Source organism: Athalia rosae, chromosome 1, assembly GCF_917208135.1.
Source record: "Athalia rosae chromosome 1, iyAthRosa1.1, whole genome shotgun sequence".
Classification (NCBI taxonomy): Eukaryota; Metazoa; Arthropoda; class Insecta; order Hymenoptera; family Athaliidae; genus Athalia; species Athalia rosae.
The window spans coordinates 26005238-26014747 of record NC_064026.1 but is presented as its reverse complement, the minus strand read 5'-3'; the positions used below and the strand labels follow the sequence as shown (position 1 = coordinate 26014747).

General features: G+C 39.0%; 1 long non-coding RNA gene across 1 annotated transcript; it reads left to right on the top strand.

Annotated features, from left to right (window-relative positions):
• Positions 1-4497: 4497 nt before the first annotated feature.
• LOC125499704 lies at positions 4498-8304 on the top strand. The gene is made up of 4 exons (XR_007276667.1): positions 4498-5028; positions 5144-5299; positions 7043-7339; positions 7981-8304. It is a non-coding gene; the product is annotated as an uncharacterized LOC125499704 (long non-coding RNA).
• The last annotated feature ends 1206 nt before the right edge of the window (positions 8305-9510 follow it).

Genomic DNA, 9510 nt, shown 5'->3' with positions numbered 1-9510 from the left:
CGGCCGTTTAACGTTATTATACATGTATGCACGTACAGTACAGCCGATGCGGTCGGTAGCTCAAGTTCGAGTTCTGGGTTCAGCCGACGACCCGCGAGTATCCGTAGTTCGCGGTACGACGTAAACTCCCCTCTGCAAATCGTCCTTACGGTATAACAGCGATATACACACCACCCTGTACCCGTGTACACGTGTCTCCTCTACAACGTAGAAATATATACACATACACGTACGTACGTTGGTGTGTGGCGTACACGGTGCCTGTACAGGTATGTAACGTACATCCTGGAAGCGCTGTTCCGTAAGCAGCTTTCGACGCTGTACCGCCAAATGGTGTCTTCTCTCTTAATTATGAACGCCTTGTTTTACGCGATTGCGGCCTTCCCCGCGGTGCTGATGATGCTCCCGTTGCCGCTGCTGCCGCTGCCGCCGCTGCTGCTGCTTCGCGGCGTGTAACGAGGTATTTTTTTTTATAATTTATACAGAGAACTGAATATACCTTACGCTTTATATACCCACCATCTGGGTTAATTGGTATTATATTCATTAAAACGGCGCACAAACAGCGCGGGTCAGATTCTTTAATTTCTTCATTTTTTTTTTTTTCTTTTTTCATTTTTTTTCTTTCCTCCCCTCCTTCGTTATCGTTGTTATTTTTCTTTGCCTTTTTATTATTCCATTAGCTTATAAACATTTTGTTCTTGCCGAGGAGAGGCAGAGTTCCCTTCTCGTTCGACGCCCGCCCAAATTAATTTCATCGGAGAGTTTTCGCCGGTAATTCATCCATCCGACGCCATTAATTTTGGTGTACAATGCTGACGTTTTTCACGTAACAGGTCCCGCCAGACTTTCTTGCGTGTACATCTGATGCAATTACGCGAAACTACTTGATTTTTCGAATGTTATCCGATGCGACGACAACGATAACGAGGGGGATGCGTGACTCGAGCCGCGGAATACCGTGTAAATGATCGGAAAAAGTAATTGAAACGAAAAAAAAAAAAACAAAAAAAAAAAATCGTCGAACGAATGAAAAAAAAAAACGCCCCACACGTGACGATCGACGGAGGTGTGGTGTACAGCCGATGCGATTGTTTCTCGATAAACGTACGACTGCACAAAAGGCTGCAATTTTGCCCGGCGGATTAAATATCACCCCGGCCCGTTGTTAGCCGGATAAGTACACAGAAACGGTGTATTATTTCCCACATGAGACCCTGCGCTAACCATATTAATATAGCTGAATGTGCAGTATAACGATCACCCTGCAGCCCTCTCACCACCGCCAACTTTTTCCCCCAAAGCATGAACGCACATTGTGTGCACGTTGATAGTCTCGAGAGGTCTGGAATGGCAACAAACATTTCTTCTTCAAAGAAACGTGTGTGTGTGTGTCGTATAGTCGTATATATATGTATATATATATAGGTATACGTATTTACCTATTTGTAAAACGAGGGATAGCTAGCAGGATGCATGGTCGCATTAAAGGAAAAAGGCGAGGTACGAAGGAACAAGGAATGGCCTTATATATACGTATCTTGGGGACGACGTATAACTGCTAAATAAATACATACACCAATCGACCTTGCGAAAATTACCGAGAAGACCGAAAACTCTAGCACTGCGGGCAGGCAGGCAAGCAGGCAGGCAGGCAGGCAGGAAGACCAGACCCCCTCGTCATCTCTTTCAGCACATAAGACTTGAAGTGTACGCTCTTCAAACTTCGCTCTTCAAATATATTACTTTTTCTTAAGGGTTTCTCAATTGGGTCTCTGTTTTTCTTTTGCTTACTTCGACGTGTACGTTACGTGTACCTGTACGGGTATGGTGGTTGTTTTTTTTTTACCTTACTTCTTTTCCCACTTTTTCTTACTTCATTTTTAGTAACCCCATTACTTTTTTAACCGACGCCGGTTCGCAGACGTATAGGAAAAAGAGTGTAAAAGCTGCATGCGTCGCTCATTGTACTCCTTCTCTTTTATTATGCATATAAAACGTGGATTCTCGTATCATTGTACACATAGGTATATATACCAGATATACGCTTCTAGAAGCTGCAGTTTGCCGAAAGCATTGTCCAATGCAGCCGTTTGTCATTTTTCTAGCTTATTATAACCACGGTTTTACATTTTACGCATGGAAATAGGGGTACGAGAAATTACAGGGATTGTCGTAACGTGAAGAAACATATCTCCGCCGATATATCCTTCGCATCGTGATATTCAACGCCTGGATTTTTTTTTTCTATTTGTATTACTATAGGACTTATATAATCTAATTCAATTACTTATTTATGCATTTTCCAACGGTCGTAACCATGCGGATGTAAAAAAAAAAAAAAAACAACTCTAGCCGGTGTGATAAGTATTTTATAAAACGGTTCGGCGATCGAAATAGTTGTACGTATATATTTGGGAAAATTTCTCCTATTACTCTCTGCATTCGGATCGGGTCTGCAAAATTGATCAAATTTTTTAGACGTGTAAAAAGTTTATCTAACTCGACGAGCGCCAATCATTGTCCGCCACGTCAAACCGAGTGGCTATGATATTTACCATTCGTCATCGTGGATTTTCGGTTCGATGCCGTTAGGATGTGAAAATACAACTGATGCGTGCTAAACGGGATGAAATATGGAATCCCGAGTATCATTATTATACTTCGAATCGACATTTTTCTTCTCGTTGAAGTGATTTGAAATAATCGTACAGCCCACTGACGTACGCTGTGTGATATTGACTACTTTCGAAGCGCAGTTTCGTGAAAATTGACTGGAATTAATTGAGAGAAAAATAAGTTTGCTGCACCCCGGCAAGATCGCATGCAGGAAAAGGTTCTATTTCATATAGAAACCTCGACAGAAATAAGCGACGATAGAAAAGTAGCGGGCAGATATTCATCGGGAAATTGGATACAAGCGAAGGAGCGAGCTTCGATTTAGTTTTCAATTTTCGAGCGTCAAGGTGTCGTGTATAATCGACGATCGAGTAAAATATATATATATATATATATAAGTACCAACTTCCGCCGGCTGCATGTGCAGCGTACCCTTGCGTGACGAGTTTTTCCTCCGAATAACATGCGATGTGCAGAGCGCGGAGTTTCATTTCACACCATTTAAAATACCCGTGTCCGTTCGCAGATGCCCCATTATATCGGATGTGTAGCCTCTTCACTCCGTGCTGTATATTATATCAGCATTTTCAACGGTTACGCAGCAGGCCAATTAGCCGCAGTATTCTGCTTCGAGTTTGATGCCCAACGTCTATTATTACAGATAACTTTGCACCCTCTTCTATTCTGTATTTGGATTGTAACCGGCGACAGCGGAGTGAGAGTTTTTTTTTCGTGATTTTTTTTTTTTTTTTTTTTTTTCTCTCTCCGTTAGATGGGCGGGAGCTTATGGCACAAAGTGGTCCATGACGCAGATTATGATCGCGGTGGGGTTCATCCGTCAGTAAAAGTTGAGGGTGCGGAGAATTGTCGGGAGAATGTATGGGGATTATATACGTATGCGTGTACGTGTATTGTGTACATCAGCGGGGTAAATAGATCGGTCCAAAAAAGTTAATACAGATATCAGCGCGAATATATTCCTGCATTCGGACTGAGTGAATAAAAAAATCATTGTTTGCCTAGCGAAATCGTTTCACTGACAATGAATCAATTAGTATACATAACTGCGTGCGTTTGGTAACTAAAACGTGGTTTTATCCGCGGTTGATAATTCATCATCCCATGTACTTTACGGACGAAAATATAGTATTGTTCTGTTGAATGTGTGAAAATATGGAGAGTTTTGCTGTCTTGGCTAAACTCGCCGATAAAAATTGAAAAAAAAAAAAACAATGATATCGTAAAAAATAATTCAACAGCAGTTTTCTTTTTCACAGCGGACGAAGCTTTATTGTCGAATTTACGATATTTGGATTCATCTCTTTTTTTTTGTCCTCTCTTGTTCAACGAACGATTCTGTTATTTACCCGTCAACAATTTTATTTCACCTCCAAAACAAGTGCGGTACGGCAAAATTGATGTACGCGATATAGATGCGCGTAATGTGTTTTCGAATCTGGTAACACTTTGCGCGACGTTGTTAATTTTTGCTCATCATTCATTTTATCGTACATTGTGAATAATTGTGGACATAAGAGAATGCGGTTGTATTCATCATTGGAGCAAGAAATATCCGTTGTTAATTGTCCTTGTTAAACTGCGCACTTGAAATCGAGCCAACTTGCTTTGTTCCGGTGCGCTAAACTGCAGATAGCACGTATTTTTCGGTGCGAGACTGCATTTGACGTTGTGTGCACAACAGTCTCATCGTCTGATTTTTATGTTTGTACTCGCGCAGCGTCGGTATTGTTTAATTTTTTTGTTTTTTAATTTTATTTTTCACAGTAAATCGAGGAATCGTTACACCCCAGAGCACCCGAGGGCTGAAAAAGCCCTCGCCTTACTTTTTTTCTATTTTTTTTTTTTTTCTCTCCACTGGTTGCCCCTGTATTGACGCAATTTTTTTTTTAAGAGAAACGTTACGTACGTCACCGCGCTTTTTTGAAATCACCGCCATCAAAAACGGTGCCATCACGTGACGTGCGCCACCAGGTTCAATTTGCCAGTGCGCCGCCCTGCCATGATGTCAGTTTCTCCTGGATACTTGCCGTCGAGTCAGTCTAGAACAGTTTCAAGCCTCCATTTTGTATCAATGTTCCAGTACGTTGTTACATTTCTACTGATTGTAGTTATCATAACGGTCCAATGTGCCCCTATAAATTACAGTTCGCACAACTGTGTCCTGCGAGTCAAGAAGATTAATAATTCCGACGTGAATAGTCGCATTGTACATTGATATTTTCTTATTGTTGCTGATTGCGAACACTTGCTGTCGACTGTCAAATACTTGAGAACGATTTGCCATACCATCTATCGAAATTTGCGACGGTTGTTTTCTATCGGATCGGAAATCAATATTCGATTCGAAATAAGATGAATTTGTTCGAGCTGGTTTCATCAGGGGGAATGGTACGGTAAAATTCATTAACGTAATCTAGGGAGGAGAAACATAATCTCACTCGCTATTGCTCAGAAGTTGGATAAAGTGGTGAAATAATGGCAAAACTGATCTATATTTCCGCAGCGGTGTCACAAACATCAGCATTTGACCGATAGCAGACATAGGATCGTAGACTCCACCGGAAAGCAAGCAGAGCGTCTTATCTATTGTTTGTTACTATCTCGATTAAACTACTACCCCACTTAGTGAGGAGACCCTGTACGGTCATGTCTTTTTGTCGTAAGTATTGTGCGATTTTTCATTTTAGTATTGCTTCAGGCTTCAGTCTGCCCAGGCATAGCAACAATTTTCTCAACTTTCATTGTGATCTGTTTCCTTCATGCAAATTGATGGTTTGAAATATATCATGTGGAGACAATCAGTTTTGAACACTCGCATTGTGTAACGAGTAAACAAGTATCTTATCGTCATAAAAGAAATACTGGAATAGTTTTACAGCATCAATTATTAATGCATGTGCATTCGTATACAATAGGGTGGGTTGAAAATTTTTTTTTTTCATTTTCTTAGCATGGGGGCAAAATTTGTACCTTATAAAAAAAGAAAATTGTTTCCACCCAATGATTACTCGATCGATTGCATGAGTAGATGATTTTGGCTCTCAGATTTGGATTCCTGAGCTGATTATACGTGAGATTACTCTTGAAGAACCAAAAAAACATTCGATTTTTGAGCAAATTATAAATCATTGTTTTAATTGAGTTTAATATACTTTTCTTACGTATTTTGACCTCAGGAATCCGAATCTGAAAGAAAAATTCATCTATCTCTCAAATTGACCGAGTTATCGCCAATTTTCAGCTTTTTGGGGCCGAAAATAAAAAATTGATTTTTTCATCTATCTTATTGTAAATTTAGCTCAGGAATCCGAATCCGAAAGAAAAATTGATCTATCTGCAAAAATGACTGAGTATTCCCCATTTTTTCGCATTTTTTGGCATAAATTTGAGGATATCTCGAAGGGAAAAAATCGTAGCTCAATTTGGACAACGGATTCGTGTTCCGGAGGTCAAAATACATAAGAAAAGTGTAATACAATCAATTTTAAAAAATAAAAATTTTTGGCCAAAATTTGAGATTTTTCCAAGGGGTACCCCTTACGATTTTTTCAGATTTTGGCCAAAAAATTTTATTTTTTAAAATTGATTGTATGGCACTTTTCTTATGTATTTTGACCTCCGGAACACGAATCCGTCGTCCAAATTGAGCTACGATTTTTTCCCTTCAAGATATCTCCATTTTTATGGTAAAAAATGCGAAAAAATGGGGATAACTCGGTCATTTTTGCAGATAGATCAATTTTTCTTTCGGATTCGAATTCCTGAGCTCAAATTACATTAATATAGACTAAGAAATCAATTTTTTATTTTTGACCTCAAAAAGCTGAAAATTGGCGATAACTCGGTCAATTTTAGAAATGGATCAAGTTTTCTTTCAGATTCGGATTCCTGAGATCAAAATACGTAAGAAAAGCATATTAAACCCAATTAAAAAAATTATTTATATTTTGCTCAAAAATCGAATGTTTTTTTGGTTCTTCAAGAGTAATCTCACGTATAATCAGCTCAGGAATCCAAATCTGAAAGCCAAAATCACAGAACAGGGACAGAATTTGTTTGAATCGGGATCATGCGTCAAGTGAGTCCATCTCATAAATTCGCTGATTTTTGAAAACCAAGCACACTTGCTTCAAGTGACGATAAGCAGGTCAAAATATGTAACTTACGTTGATAGAAATGTATAGTTCACCGCTAAATTGAAGCTGTGAGGAGTCAGCTCTAGTTTCAATCGATATAATTATCAAAAAGTATTGCTGTGTATGGAAATGCTTCATCGGCATTAAAATAGCTATCTAAAAATAAACATCAGTCACGACTCTGCTGTATTCCAACACATTTCGTCTATATAATTTTCTGCAGGCTACTCAATGATATGATATCTTTACAACAAAATTTGTTTCAGATAAGAGATACTCTTGTACTTGATATTTGGTGAAAAAATACATAACATTATGTCATCCGTAATTATCGTTCTTGGATGCGATAAAGACCAGAGGAGGAATTCAGAAAATATTGCACGACGGCTGAATTGGTGCAAAAAATGTGGTGTGGTGTGGAAAATATGCACCAGATAAGCTGCTCATATGTGCTCTGATAGCAGCGTGATCATAAACTCGGAATAATTAAATTGCGACCGAAGCAATATTAATTACACTAATGATGTGGGACAAAGCAGATAAGAACGTTGGAACTGAGAAACGTAAGAGATTAATTGATGACCAAAGTGCCATATACTATCTGCCAACGCAAAAAGTGCGATGTTACTTTCGTGTGTTATTAGAATCCTCTTCAATACTTGAGCCAGGAAATCAATTGACAATCGTTGAATCTTGTAACTCTTCTAATTAAAAGGAATATCATTGTTGATACACCTCCAGTATAGATAAAAGACTTACAACAACGAGTCAGATACTCCTGGATTGAACGTTCTAATAGCGCCCTAAAAGTAAAATTGCAGAACAGACAAGAACTCGAAAAGTGTTATCTTTTCGATACGAAAATGTAGATTTGCCAAAAGATCTGCTCAGACAAAAATTTCACATCCAATTCATTCGCAGCACCAACGAGTGAAAAATCTTTTTATTTTCCCGATAATAAATATTCTGCTATCTTTGGTTAATTCATCTAACAATAATATTATTTATCCTTTGATGTTTATTGCCTTTGAAAGTCTCTACGAAGTTATTTGAAATCTAGCCATAAATTTGTTGCCAATTACAAGTCGCGGTGATACGGTGGAAAAAAACAGCAGAAGTATCTCAGTGTTTGCTGAACCTCACAAATAGATCCATTATTTATCTATTTAATCATCTTCTAACAGGTTATTTTCTTATTTTTCAGACAAAAGATAACCGACACTACTAGAGCAAGGCTAGATTTTGAAGGCAAACGTCATCGAATGAAGGAAGGAATCGCAGTCAGGAGATATAGAGACGCATAATCGGATCAAGTGCAACGCGCTATTGCTTACGTCAAAAACATCAAGAAAGTTGTATACGATAACGAGAAAGTTTACGACACGCACCCCCAACCTGACAAGTAAATGTTATTTGAATTTTGTAAAGCTCTTCCGTCAAAATTTATTCAAGGGAAAGTTGTCGGCGAATGGCGTGCTACTGGTGAATTGTATTCAGCTTCGGAACATAAATGAAACAAGACGTTATCGGAATCTGAAATATTCATATTCCTGTAGAGCTAGCAGTCCGCATCGTCTTTCTTTGAATTATCTTCTCTCCAATCTCCGAGCACTTCTATTTTAAAGGTTGTAGCATGAATCGTGGTACGGTAACCCCTGCTTGGATCTGCGGATTTGACTCGCCGATTTCTCCGCCCGCGCCGTTAGTGGAGTCATATAAATTCAGCGTATTATTACCTTCACTCGACTAGACGCAATATACCTGTAGAATAGAACGTAAACTCATTCTATTCGCAAAATTTTTAACCTTTAGGGAGGTATGTTTGATACATGAGCCAAAGGAACTTATTTCGACCGACTTCAGAATATTTGGAGTCCAGCGATTGGTCGAACGCGCATAAAAGTATGAGCTCATTCTATTCGCAAATTGTTTAGCCATTAGAAATCTTCGATTTACAATTTATGCAAGGGTAACATCTTTATCACGCCCGTAGAAGAGTAGACGTCCACCGATTGGACGGCGAACGCCAATAAGAGTATAAACTCATTCAATTCCTAGAATTGCAGCCTTTGGGGAGGGGATATTCGATACATATGTCAAAGGAACTTATTTCATTCGACTCCAGAAATATTTGGATTCCAGTGATTGGTCGAATGCGCATAAAAGTGTAAGCTCTTGCTATTCGCAAATTGTTTAGCCATTAGGAATCTCCGCTTTACAATGTATGCAAGGGTAGACGTCCAGCGATTGGACGGCGAACACCACACGAATATAAAGTCATTCAATTCTTAGAATTTGCAGCCTTTGAGGAGGGATATTTGATACATATGTCAAAGGAACTATGATTTCATTCGACTCCAGAATATTTGGAATCCAGCGATTGGTCGAACGCACATAAAAGTACAAGTTCATTCTATTCGCAAATTGTTTAGCCATTAGGAATCTCCGATTTACAATGTATGCAAGAGGAACTGATATCTCACGCCCGTAGAAGGGTAGACGTCCAGCGATTGGACGGCGAACACCACACGAATATAAAGTCATTCAATTCTTAGAATTTGCAGCCTTTGAGGAGGGATATTTGATACATATGTCAAAGGAACTATGATTTCATTCGACTCCAGAATATTTGGAATCCAGCGATTGGTCGAACGCACATAAAAGTACAAGTTCATTCTATTCGCAAATTGTTTAGCCATTAGGAATCTCCGATTTACAATGTATGCAAGAGGAA